The sequence below is a fragment of the Panthera pardus genome, unplaced genomic scaffold (genome assembly GCF_024362965.1).
Source record: "Panthera pardus isolate Hobbes unplaced genomic scaffold, ASM2436296v1 HiC_scaffold_25, whole genome shotgun sequence".
Taxonomy (NCBI): Eukaryota; Metazoa; Chordata; class Mammalia; order Carnivora; family Felidae; genus Panthera; species Panthera pardus.
This window is the reverse complement of record NW_026526821.1, coordinates 76,688,114-76,700,188: the sequence shown is the minus strand read 5'-3', so window position 1 is coordinate 76,700,188 and position 12,075 is coordinate 76,688,114. Positions and strand designations below refer to the sequence as shown.

General features: G+C 41.2%; 1 long non-coding RNA gene across 3 annotated transcripts in view; it reads right to left on the bottom strand.

Annotated features, from left to right (window-relative positions):
- LOC128773517 (uncharacterized) overlaps positions 1-12,075 on the bottom strand; it is a 241,260-nt gene that overhangs the window by 28,856 nt on the left and 200,329 nt on the right. For all 3 annotated transcript variants that reach the window (XR_008417854.1, XR_008417855.1, XR_008417856.1), the window contains one exon: positions 2,682-2,846. This is a non-coding gene — a long non-coding RNA (uncharacterized LOC128773517). The remainder of the gene's footprint in view (positions 1-2,681; positions 2,847-12,075) is intronic.

Here is a 12,075-nt window from a genome sequence, read left to right as displayed (position 1 = left end):
GAAATTCTGGGGATTGTAAGTTTGAAACCTTAAACCACTTCTCTCTAAAGGTGTGGCATTAGAACACTGCCATACAGCAAAGACAAAACTAAAAAAGTGGCTGTCACACCCTTTGTCAAGACCCCTGAAAAGATGAAGGAGATCAAAGGTGCAACTCATAAATGAGCAAAGTACCTACACTTACATCTAGAAGGAATCATGTCTTTAAAAGAATTGTGGGTGAGGCATTTGACACACACAGTTGACTAGAATCCACATTGAAAACCAACAAAATTTTTGAGGGAGTTTTATGTTGCATTGGAAAAATTGCCACCTGCCTAGGTTTAAAAAGACTATCTCTGTTTGAGATATATAAAGATCTCTGGGCCCCCAAATTTCACAGGCAGGAAGCAGGGTGAGAAATCTGCTCATCAACAAAGAAGGGCATATTCTCCAGTACTCATCAGAAAAGCCAAGATGAAAAAGGAAGAAGTTCCAAGGGCAGAGCAAAGACCCATGTACAACAGTAGGCTGGTGATTACCTCTCAGGTAATCAGGTGTAGAACCAGGGCCTAACCAAGATATAAACCAACCTCCCTGTAGGGGAACCTGGCAAAATTTGGCTAGCAGAATTTCAAAATTGCTATAAAGCAGTGACTTCTATCTTTCCTTCAGTTCTCTCCACATCGAATGCAAGTGTTTCTTATCCTGTCCCTATTCCAACATTGCATATTAGATATGTAGGGACAGATAACATATCTTTTCAATTTATAGATGTATAGCTCAAGAGTAGTTCCACCTAGACCTGACACGGATCATGAGATCATGGACTTTGAACCTGAAACTATATCTGGGTGAGCCTTTGTGGGTTTCATGGGATCGCACTGACTCTGTCCTAAGTGCAGAGGGATTCTGAAAACTTGTGACCAAGAGGGCAGACACTGGCAAGAGAGATTGAATTATTATTTTTAAGTCTTCATTCATTTCCTTTATAAAATTATACATTCACTTTTTTTTTCCATATGATTTTCAGGTCTTCCCACTCTGAATGAAAAAATATTTCCTTGATCCATTCATATTGGGCTTGGCATGTGAATAGTCTTGGTTAATAAAATCTTAATAAATGTAACAGAAACAGAGTTTTAGACTTGTTGGCATGATCTGGCTTCTTCTCTTGCACTCCTGCCATCCCTCATGAGAAGCGCATGCCCTGGTAGCTTCTGGTCCGTGGATTTGGTGTCTCTGGACCAGTGGATCAGATCCCAACTGACAGTTTCAAGCCAAGATAAGCTGAACCTTGATAAGATCAGTCATCTTCCAGCTGACCCGCAGAATTGCTAATGAGACAAGTGAATGTTTGGTGTTTTAATTCAGAGATTTTAGAGCTATTTGTTTCACAGCATTATTGTAGAAAAAATGCTGGCTGACGCCAGTTACATGTTTGTTTATTGTCTGCCCACATGTGCATAAAAGGTCTACTATGTTGTTCACGTATATATTCCTATGTACAGAAACATTCTAGGCATATGGTCATTGCACAACAAATATATTAAATGAACAGATGAAAAATGTAATATACGGTAAGAACTACCAATTTAACACTATTAGAACCCTATTTGGCTATCTCTTTTACTGCAAACCTAAGGTTGAATTCACAGTGGGCAGAGAAGAATGGCATACCTACAGGAAAAGAAGCCATTTGGAGTTCTTCACAAGAAAGTATTAAAGATCTCCTCAAGTGGTGTTATGAACGTCTGATATAGAGACAGCTGTAGTGATAAGAATAGCTAATTTGGTTGAGAAAAGAGAATTATTATGAGACAATGTCCCAGTTGTCTTTATATCTGTAGTTGCAGCACAAAGTGGGCTCTCAATACATGTGTGTGCAAATGAATCGACTTTCAGAGCTCATAGAAGCTTTTTGTACCCTCCTTGGCTTTCAGTTATGGAAGATATTAAGATGACATCAGCGACTAATGCAGGCCTGTGCTTAATTCTCCACTCTGCTAGAAACTCTCTAACTTGGGAGGAGCTAGATTATGCCTGTGGGTCAACCGAAGTACTCTCCTCTCTTTCCACAGATGAAAAGGGAGAAGACTCTGCTGATATTAAGAGAACTGGTTTTTAGGTTTTTATATTCTCCAAATCAACTCATGTTACTTTCTTATTCTTCCTTAGCCGTCCTTTCCCTTAACTCAAATATCCCACCCTTCATTTAATGCAGTAATTCCAGTGAACGGGTTATTTTCCATCTATCGTCACGCAGTCCTTACTATGGACTACATGCTGTGCAAAAGCCTGGGGATATAAGTGAGACATAGTTCTTGCCACCAAGGTGTCTACTGGAGAAGGAAGACAAATAATCAGATTAAGTTGCTTTAAAGTAAATGGTACAATTGAACAGTACATAATAAGAACACAAAAGTAGGGCATCTAAATGATACTGAGGGACCAACAGAGAGTGGGACTTGAAATAGAAGAGGAGATACAGAAGGGAGATAATGATGTGAGAGAAATGTTCCCAAACATGTTTTTGCTTATGCTTATAGGAAGGTGGCCCCATATAAGAAAATAAATACCAGAGTATCCCTGAAGGAAAATTACATGGATGACCAGATACACACTTTAGTACTAATGGAAAAGGAAAGAAGAAGAGTTTGCAGAGTCCTAGATGACTGTCTCCTGGCATATAGTATACATACCTTACCACAATCTCAAGGAACATGTTGAAATGGCAAGGAAGCAAAAAAACAGCAATCGTTCCAGGAAAGAGAAAAGCAAAAATCTACTGATTGAAGCAGTGTGTCCACTTGTTGAAAGTGCCTTCTTCTTCTTTTTTTTTTTTTTCTTGGAAAGGCACTTGGAGTCTGTAAACAGAAATTATGAAGTTAGTGAAGAAAGTCTAGAATGCGAAAAGAAGACCAAATGTTATAATAAAGGAGAAACCAGGATGGAATTTGATCTGCCAAGACGAGGGTGTGAAGGGACAGAGGATCATCAGAGTCTGGAGCATGTCAGAGAAACTCAGAAACAATTCTTGTGGGTTGATTGATTAGACAAGATAAGGTGCCCTGAGGCCAAGGGGTCAAGAGTTTATGCAGCCAATTTAAAAGTTTTCTGACTTAATGGAGGGCATTTTGAAGATAGCTGGAAAGTGTTTAGTTAATTGAATTTGTGAAGTAAATGTATATCCCCAAAAGTGTTTGTTTTATGTCTGTTTTCTAGTTCTTAATCTTTCATATTTGTCAGAACAAAATTGTGCCAGTGACATGGAAAAGTTGGTCTTTGAACAATATTTATCTTTCTTTCTCTCTTTATCACTCTGCTCCAACTTCTCCTCCTACCATCCTGGAGGGCTATGCAGATTCAGTGTTCTAATAGCAAATCTTATTCTAAAATTTCCTGAAAAGAAATTTTTTCTCATGTATGTGTATGTCTTTTTCGAAGATCATTTTAGTAGGAGAGCATATCTCCCAGAGAACATAGAATCTCCCAGACAACTTTTCTTTCAAGGGATAACATTAATGAGGAGTTCGGTCACATTTCTTTATTAACTGAGATACAATTCATGGAAAATCAGAGGCATTCCCTCCCAACCACATATTCTAATACACAAACTATAAATAATTTTATGATTCTTCTGACAGAAACCGAAGGCAAATTTAAAAAATGGTGCAAATAGGCAGATGCCATGATTATAATCTTTTTTCTTTTTAATTTTTTATAATCATCATGTCATCACGTCATGATTGTTATTTTCCATTGTCTTCCTTTACATATTTTTATCAACAATGCAAAGATACATAACACAACCGAACATAGGCAGAGAAGAAACCTTGAAAAGAATCTGCCTAGTTGAAAATAGCTTATATATTTACATACAAAGTTGTATTTGATCTTCATAACAAACTTGGTAGGGTGGGGGAGGGAAGAAAGGTGGCGCATCAAAGTAGGTAAGAGGATGGCCTTTTAGTCATTAATGCCTCGATCGAATCCCACTCACTAGCTGTAGGACATGGGCAGGTTAGTGAACATCTCTGAGGCTCAGTTGTAAAGCAGGTATAATAAAACCGACCTCGTAAGTTTGTTGTGAATATTGAACGAGGGAAAATAAAGGCCTTGGTACATAGGATAAAATAAATAAGATTCATTTATTAAATAAATAAATAAATAAATAAATATGCCACCTAGGATTAATTAGTATGGCAAAGGTGTTACTACTTTTTTTCCCCACCAGACATATCAACACACATATCCAGAAGTGTGCCTAACCACGCTGGAAAACTTTCGCCTTTTAGCTTTTAATATTCAGAGGTGACCTGTCCGTGTTTATTTAACACTTCTAACCAGAGAAAATGAAAACCTATTAGGAAAATACATACTGATGCCGTTTTAACTAAGTTATCAAATATCTTTCTAACAAATGGGTCAATGTGGACACAATCTTTCAAAAATGCAGTGAGTCACGGTCGGAGCATTGACACGGCCCTGAAAGATCAGGCTCAGTTTACGCGGCGGCCTGTGGCTGTCTCTTCCCTTGTTGCTAGCCAACTCTCATGTTAATGACATAATTAAATGGCTATAAAGTTCCATAATTCTTGCTCCTTTAATTAACCAGAGGGAAACCTCTTCTCAATGCTGAAGATTCTGCTGTTTCATCCTGTATAAGTTTCCAAAGGCTGATGTTTAAATTCCATAACAATCGCAAGGAGCACTCAAGAAGGGCTCCTTTTTAAAAAATAAAGAAGTGAGCATTTGAGCAGAAATGCAAGCTTTCAATCAACTGTATAAATAATCAGCTAAAATTGGTTCTGTATATCATGCTGTGAGTTTTCACCAAGAGTTGTTCTAGATAAAAAAACATAAACTTAGCAGAAGCCAAAATCATTGAAGCAAATGATTCCCTTGAAGATTCTTCGGGACTCCAGAGGTGCAGCACTAAAACACTTCCACAGAGTTTCAAGCTCTTTATGAGGAAAAAGTGTGAACTTGGGACAAGACACAGAATACATGCTGTAAATTTTACAGAAGTTTTTTTTTAAAACCTCTCCCGTTACCGCTTTGACCTTCCGTTAATTCAACAGTTCTAAATCAGGTAGAAGCTGAAATGATTTCAATTAGATGCACAATGGGGGATGGCCGCATAAAAGGAACCCGTTGGTATTGCCTAGGCTGAAAGAGGAAGGTGGAGAATTCATATTCTATAAGCTGTTCCCACTTCCCATGTGGCATAGGCAAGACTCGGAAGTTTATTAATGTCCCCCAAAGAGAGGACTCAGAGTGGCCTAGTTGAGCATTGTGGGCTTAGCATGGGGCCCCCTGTGATGGAGGGCATGGTGCCTTCCCAGAAGACACTCCAAGAGGACTTTCCCAGACAGAGGCTGGTTACGCTATATAGCACAGACTCAAAAAGCATCAGCAAAACCTGAGATGAGTCAGAGGCATCCCGGGGTTATCTGAGAGTACTGACCAAACAATAGAAGAGCAGGTCTCAATTCAAACCTTCTGTAGACACCTGTGGGCCAGAGAGCAGCCAGTCTGAGAGACCTTGCTACAGAGAGTGGCAGGGCCAGACACAGGACAAGGACTCGAGCACCCCCATCCTCTGCCCCCATATAGATGGATCAAGCCCCTTGGCAAATAGGTACCTTAGGGTTAGGAAAGTTGTGCACTGATGTGTGCTGCGAGGTATTGCCCTTGCTTGGCAAGCCGTGTGTCCTAGTCTGGAGTAAGGGAGATTTTTTGACATCAGTTATCTCAGCAGAGAGGCCTTCTTTGCCTTTTCATATTTCATTCTAAGTTGCAGTCTGTGTTAGCTTTAGCCTTATTTCTCAGACACCAGGACAGTGTCTTGAGGAAGAGAAGTAGGGGAGTACGCGAACGAGCTGAAAGACTGAGCATTTTCCTAAAGACACTAAGTCTTTCAAAGAAGACTCTATATGAACAATCATAACTTTGAATAGATTGAATGTGAAAATGAAAGAAGTGACTGAAATGTTGCTAATGGATAGATAATAAGTTGTTTTTACCACTCAGTGAAGTGGAATTACATGGAGCAGATCAGAGTTTTTAGAAATTAAAGGGCCGTATTTATTTTCTGCATATCTGAGCGTAGCATGAAGAAATTTCCAACTCCATTGTGTGTGTGTGCGTGTATCATAAAAACTAGAGGATTGTACTCTAAACATAATCATTTTTTCTGCCTAATGAGATTATGGATGTTTATATTTTTGATTTTTCACTTTCACATTTCTCAATTTTTCTGTGATGAGCATGTATTAGCTATTTAAAATCAAAGACGGATAAATGCTATTTTCAAATAATTTGTTTACATCTTCTAGTTGTTTTTGTTTAAACCCCAACTGTTTAAAAGAAAAACACATCAGGGGCGCCTGGGTGGCGCAGTCGGTTAAGCGTCCGACTTCAGCCAGGTCACGATCTCGCGGTCCGTGAGTTCGAGCCCCGCGTCAGGCTCTGGGCTGTCCGTGAGTTCGAGCCCCGCATCAGGCTCTGGGCCGATGGCTCGGAGCCTGGAGCCTGTTTCCGATTCTGTGTCTCCCTCTCTCTCTGCCCCTCCCCCATTCATGCTCTGTCTCTCTCTGTCCCAAAAATAAATTAAAAAAAAAAAAAAAAAAAAAAAAGAAAAACACATCAAATATTTGGTCATTACATATATATAAAACTCAAAAATTCTGTCTAACCTTAACTTTGCTCTGTTTTAATCCCCTTTATTTCAAAGATCACACTGTATGTCCCTTTTTGTCTTAAAGTTTCAAAATGGCCTTTGGCCAAATGCAATTAAGATTTTGCCCTGACCTGACATAAAAAAATGGAGTATGTATATGAAAGCACTTTGAAAACTTTAAAGGACTTTAAAAATGTATGGACGTACTAGTGGTGGAAGGCAGGGAAGGTGAGCAGTAAGGGGGAGGTACAAGAGGAGGAACTAGGTTGTATCTTTGCAAAACATAAATTTCAAAGGTTCTTCCTGAATTAATTTGCAAACAGAAATGAATGGAGTTACGGTGTGGCATTCCTGAATACTCACAATTTTCACAAGTTAATCCCACACCTGTGATAACATGGTACACACCTTCAAGTTGACATTTGTCTGTATCATTTGCTGCTACTGACAGCAATGGACCCCCTTCAATAGAGTCAAAAGTACTTGAGAGCTAAGGGTCTCCTCGTGGGAACCCTGAGGCTATCTCCTGTGTCTATATTGTTAAGAGTGGTCCCAGGGGGAGTCCTATTTAGGAAAACTTTGAATCTGGAAACTGTCCCTTGAATTTGGGTTTTTTGTTTGTTTGATGTAGGACCCACAGATTCTAGAAGGGCAATTCTAAGAATGCTCTCCAAATCTGGATGTCCTTAGTAGCCCTTTCCCCCAGATTAAAAGAGGTATAATTTGTAGACGAAGAGTCCGTCTTACTTTCCAGGCTCCCCGGTGCAAACCTAGGGCAAAAGAGCATATGACACGGAGTCAAACAGCCTGGATTCACATCCCAGCTCTACCACTGGTTAGTTGACCTTGGAGAAATCACTCAACCTCTGTGCCTTAAACTCCTTGTCATAAATGGGGATTATAATAGGACCAACTGCATAGGGTTCTTAAGAGATTTAAACACATCTATATATATGAAGTGGGATGTGAACAGCATCAGGCACTTATTAAGTGCCCCGTAAGCATTACTTGTTGTTATTAAGAGGGGAATCCTCATGTATATCCAGATCACCACAGCCTCTGAAGTTCACAACTTATCCCCACTCAAGGAAGATAATCCCGAGATGGGCTGGTAACTGAGAAAGAAACCTTTCTCATGGTTCTTCGTAGTTCAGGCGTGTGTGGTGGTGACTGATGCATGCACACACATATGTGTAACAAACCTTCTGAATTCACTTTGGCAGCGGCAGAACTGGGTTTGTGTTGAGTTAGCCACCCTATCTGGTTCCGTTGTCTCTGGGATGACTCCATGCTCCTGGATGTAGTTTTGTGACATACCCATCCGGAGCAGGATTCAATACACTGGTCTTACGTGTCATAGAAAGCAAGTAAAGGACATTTCTTAACACAGGCAAAAAGGTTGAGTTCATGGATTCACTATTTTCTCACTAGCCTTGGTGAGTACTAATGGCTCTCAAACAGGCATTGAAATGAATGCTACGGAGCCATGTCAAAATTCTAGAAAATGTGAGGCACAAAGGCGTGCTTTTACCTGGAGAATCCTTCCCTTTCCTCACTTTTGCAACCAAAGGAGAAATTACAACTAGGGAGGCGGGGAGAAAAAGACTCCTTGGGTATATGTTAACAGGTTCTTTTTAAAAAAATTGTTTAAGTTTAGTTATCTACTTTGAGAAAGAGCAAGCACAAGCAGGAGAGAGGCACGGAGAGAGAGAGGGAGAGAGAGAGAGAGAGAAAATCCCAAGCAGTGCATAGCCCGATGTGGGGCTCGAACTGACGAACCATGACCTGAGCTGAGATCAAGAGTCTGACGCCCAACCAGTTGTGCCACCCAGGCACCCCTATGTTAACAGTTTTTAAACATTAAACATTAAAACGAGAGCATTATTTCTAGAGGGACCTCACCATACCCTAGAAAAGTGGCTTTTATGATTCCTGGCTTTTATGGACTTTAGCCAGCTCTTCAGCAGTCTTAGGTAAATTAATATTCAGTGAAAATTTTAATAAACACATGAAAATTTTCTACATCGTATTAAAAACTGATCAGTTGGCTTAATACTACACCTCTCATGCCTGCCCAGAGTGTTAGTCCATCTCATCAAAACACACTTGGGAAAAATATTGAAGTTAGTCCTAAGCCACCCCTGCTCCATTTTAATGCATTCATCAGACATATAGTTCTGGGTATTATTCCCCCTGTCCATTCTCTTCTCTCCCTGGATCTTCCATTCCTTTCTTTTTCTCCCACGATGTCAGATTAGTAAACACATACACTTCAATAGGCCCGCAGAAAATAGAACCACTTCGGATTTGTTTTGGGCAGGAGGGGTCAGCCTGAATTTCCAGAGTGTGGCTCAGTCCTCTACCACACATTTCCTCCCACTCCAGGGATTTCACTTCATCTTTCATCCATCCAGCTAAGGAGAACAGGGGCTAATTTAGGAGCCTCTTTATGCCTGTACATATTCAGCCAGAGGGGTCACTGTTGATTGATGCAAGACACTCTGTCCTCCAAGAGCTCGCCAAGTCCCTGCTGGTCCAGAGAGTAGCAACCAACAGTAACTCACCCTTTAGTGCCTGTGCGTTTCTGTGCCTCCAGCTAGAAACCGTCAATAAAAACCAGAGGCAACTTATGTTGCCTTAGATCACTAATAAATGCTCCACACCACCACCTCAGAGCCCTTTCACAAAAATGTATTTCTCTACAGATAGATGCCAAGCCCCAGCAGCCAATTACTACAGAAATGCCTCAAAGGCTTGAAGGAGGAGGCAGGGAGAGACAAGGGGCTCTTTTCAAAGATAAGAGTTATATGCTTCCTCCTAATAAAAGTTGCTCCCTTTTGTTGAATGCTTCCTCTAAGCCAGACACTGGGATAAGGTTTAACCTACATTATTTCATTCATTTCCTACAATTCTGGGACTCCAAAAGCTCTAGCCCATTTTACAGATGAGGACACAAAGGCTCACAGGGCTTAGGCAGCTTCTACTTTCTGCTTCTCCACTCCCCTCCACACGCCCAACCTGCCACAACAAAGGCTTGTGGGTGTGTGTTGCAAAAGCAGCTGGGAAATGCCCAGATGCCAGGCATTTCAGGTGGATGTCTGGGCTTCAGAGCATGGCCACTCCTACCCTTACAATGCAAAGATGTTCGATGGTTCAGTTAGTTCACAGACTGCCAGAAACAGACATGATGTCTAGACATCATCTAGACGTTGTCAACACTTCCAGGGCCTTCCACTTTATTGGTGAGTGTTGAATATTCTGGAAATTTTCCAGAAAGCACTGGGTGCCCACCCTGTATATGGTACTGTGATGGGTTCTGCATAGGTTTAAGGGAGTGAAATGTTAAAAAAAAAAAAAAAAAAAAGAAAGAAAGAAAAAAAGAAAAGAAAAAAAGATGGCACGGTCCCAGTCTTCTACAATTATTTTTAATCATGCAATATTCAATAAAACCAGCCCCTGGGTTAAATGCTAGGGATAAAGGGAATAAACGCTCCTGGGCCATAGATTTTATCATTTCTTTTTATCCTTCCTTTGTTCTATCCCTGTTTCCTAAGGAGTCTCATTATCTCCCTTTATATACACAGGTCTTAGGCAGATTACGTGGCAGGATGAAACACCTGCGCTGACCAAAAATCCATTTGGCTACTAACTACAGAAAAGCCAATATATCCACATCCTGAAAAGTTCATCTTGCTGGACACTGGTTATGGTCTGATAGGTTAGAGCTGTCAGTTTCGCACTTCACCACGCTTCACTCCTGCAAGAACGGAACCACCGACTATCTTGAACTTTTGACTTCTTCTCACCCCTCCCTGAAAACTCGCAACACAGGAACATTAAATACCCAAGATAATTGCTTATCTGTAATAACTGTGGCATGAAGGACCCTCGGGATGCTGCCTTACATCTCCTCTAACTGAGCCGTTCCACAACATTTCTGTGAAGGAGCAGACGTAAGGTGTCTCCTCTTTGCCAGAGAGCAGAAGACCCTGTGGATATGGTAAGACCCAGGCTTGAATTTGGGGATGAGGATCAGTACCCTTTTCTGCTATGGAGAAAAATGACCTACCCTTTTGAAGGTAATGATACTATTAACGACAGTAATATCTTATACTTCTGCCCTGCTTCCCTATCTCTCAAACACATTACATCATGGTTCCATTGGCCCTACGTGCCAGACCTTACATTGGTATAAACGTTTTGATATTTTGCTCAGCTGTAACACATCTCTGTATTTCATTCGACTGCCACAATGAGAAGGAGAAACATTGCTGTCCCAGCTTACCAAAGAAGAAACTGAGGGTCAGGGAAGGTCATTTTTGCAGGTTATGAAGCTAGAATTTCAGCGCACATGATTCTTTGCAATGGCCAGCGTTTATAGCTCTTCAGGAATCTTCATTTGGTGCATGGGGTATCTGGGGGTCTTCCTTAGGGAATCACGGAAGGGTGAGATCACGTGTGCCTAATGAGCCACGTGTCCCACCTCATGGACAGGAGTCACAGAGTTAGGTAGGTGGCCGTGGCCAACGACACCCTGCCCAGAGCCTTTGTGTGGCAAGAAATCCAGTCCACTTCCAAAAGCGAGGCTCTAAGAGAGGGGTTTCTGTTGACACTTTCTCTGTATGTTTTGTTATGCTTGTTTTTGTTGGCCTAGAGAACCAGCAGCCAGGGACAGCAGGATGACTTTGAGCCAAGGGGCGGTCTGTTCACACCCTAGGGACAGGAGTGTTTCACTAAGTTGCTGCCGCTTGAAAGGACAGCCGCCACGCAGTCTTGCTCTCTCCCGGTTTTGTTATCCCTGAGATAATAAATAAAGGCTCATTCTGTTGTGTCCAAAAGACCCTTTTCAGGAGACCTGCTCTTGCTGGAAGTCTCCAGAGCCTCCTCACCTGATTACAGTCAGATGCTGGGCATTTCAAATTAAATTAGAACAAATAACAAAAATGAAAGGAGAGTGGGAAGGAGGAGGAACAAACCAGCAAAAATGGTATTCATTTAAAGTAGCCAATGAGAAAAACGGAGCCCGAAAAACTCAGCTGATAACGGCAGAGATTGACATTTGCTGTCCATCTTAGGCTAAAAGGAGCCACAAGTGAGAATCTGTCGGGATGACAATTCCAGGCCAATTTCATGTAGAATATTCTGATGCAGATATGGCCAGGATAAACAAGAAGATGTTTTAAATCGAGACCTGAATTTTTATGGCCCTCAGACCACGATAGGATCTCTATTTGCTTGTGAATGCAACATACAAGATACAGTTCTTGGAAGATGGTAAGAATATTTGTCCCATTGTGCCATTGTTTCCTCTAGCAAGTCCTGTCAAGGACGAACTGTCATTTGAGCTCAAAATTCTGCTCAAGATGTGCCTAGAGAGACCCACTGGAGTATGGATGGATGAGAAGGCAGAG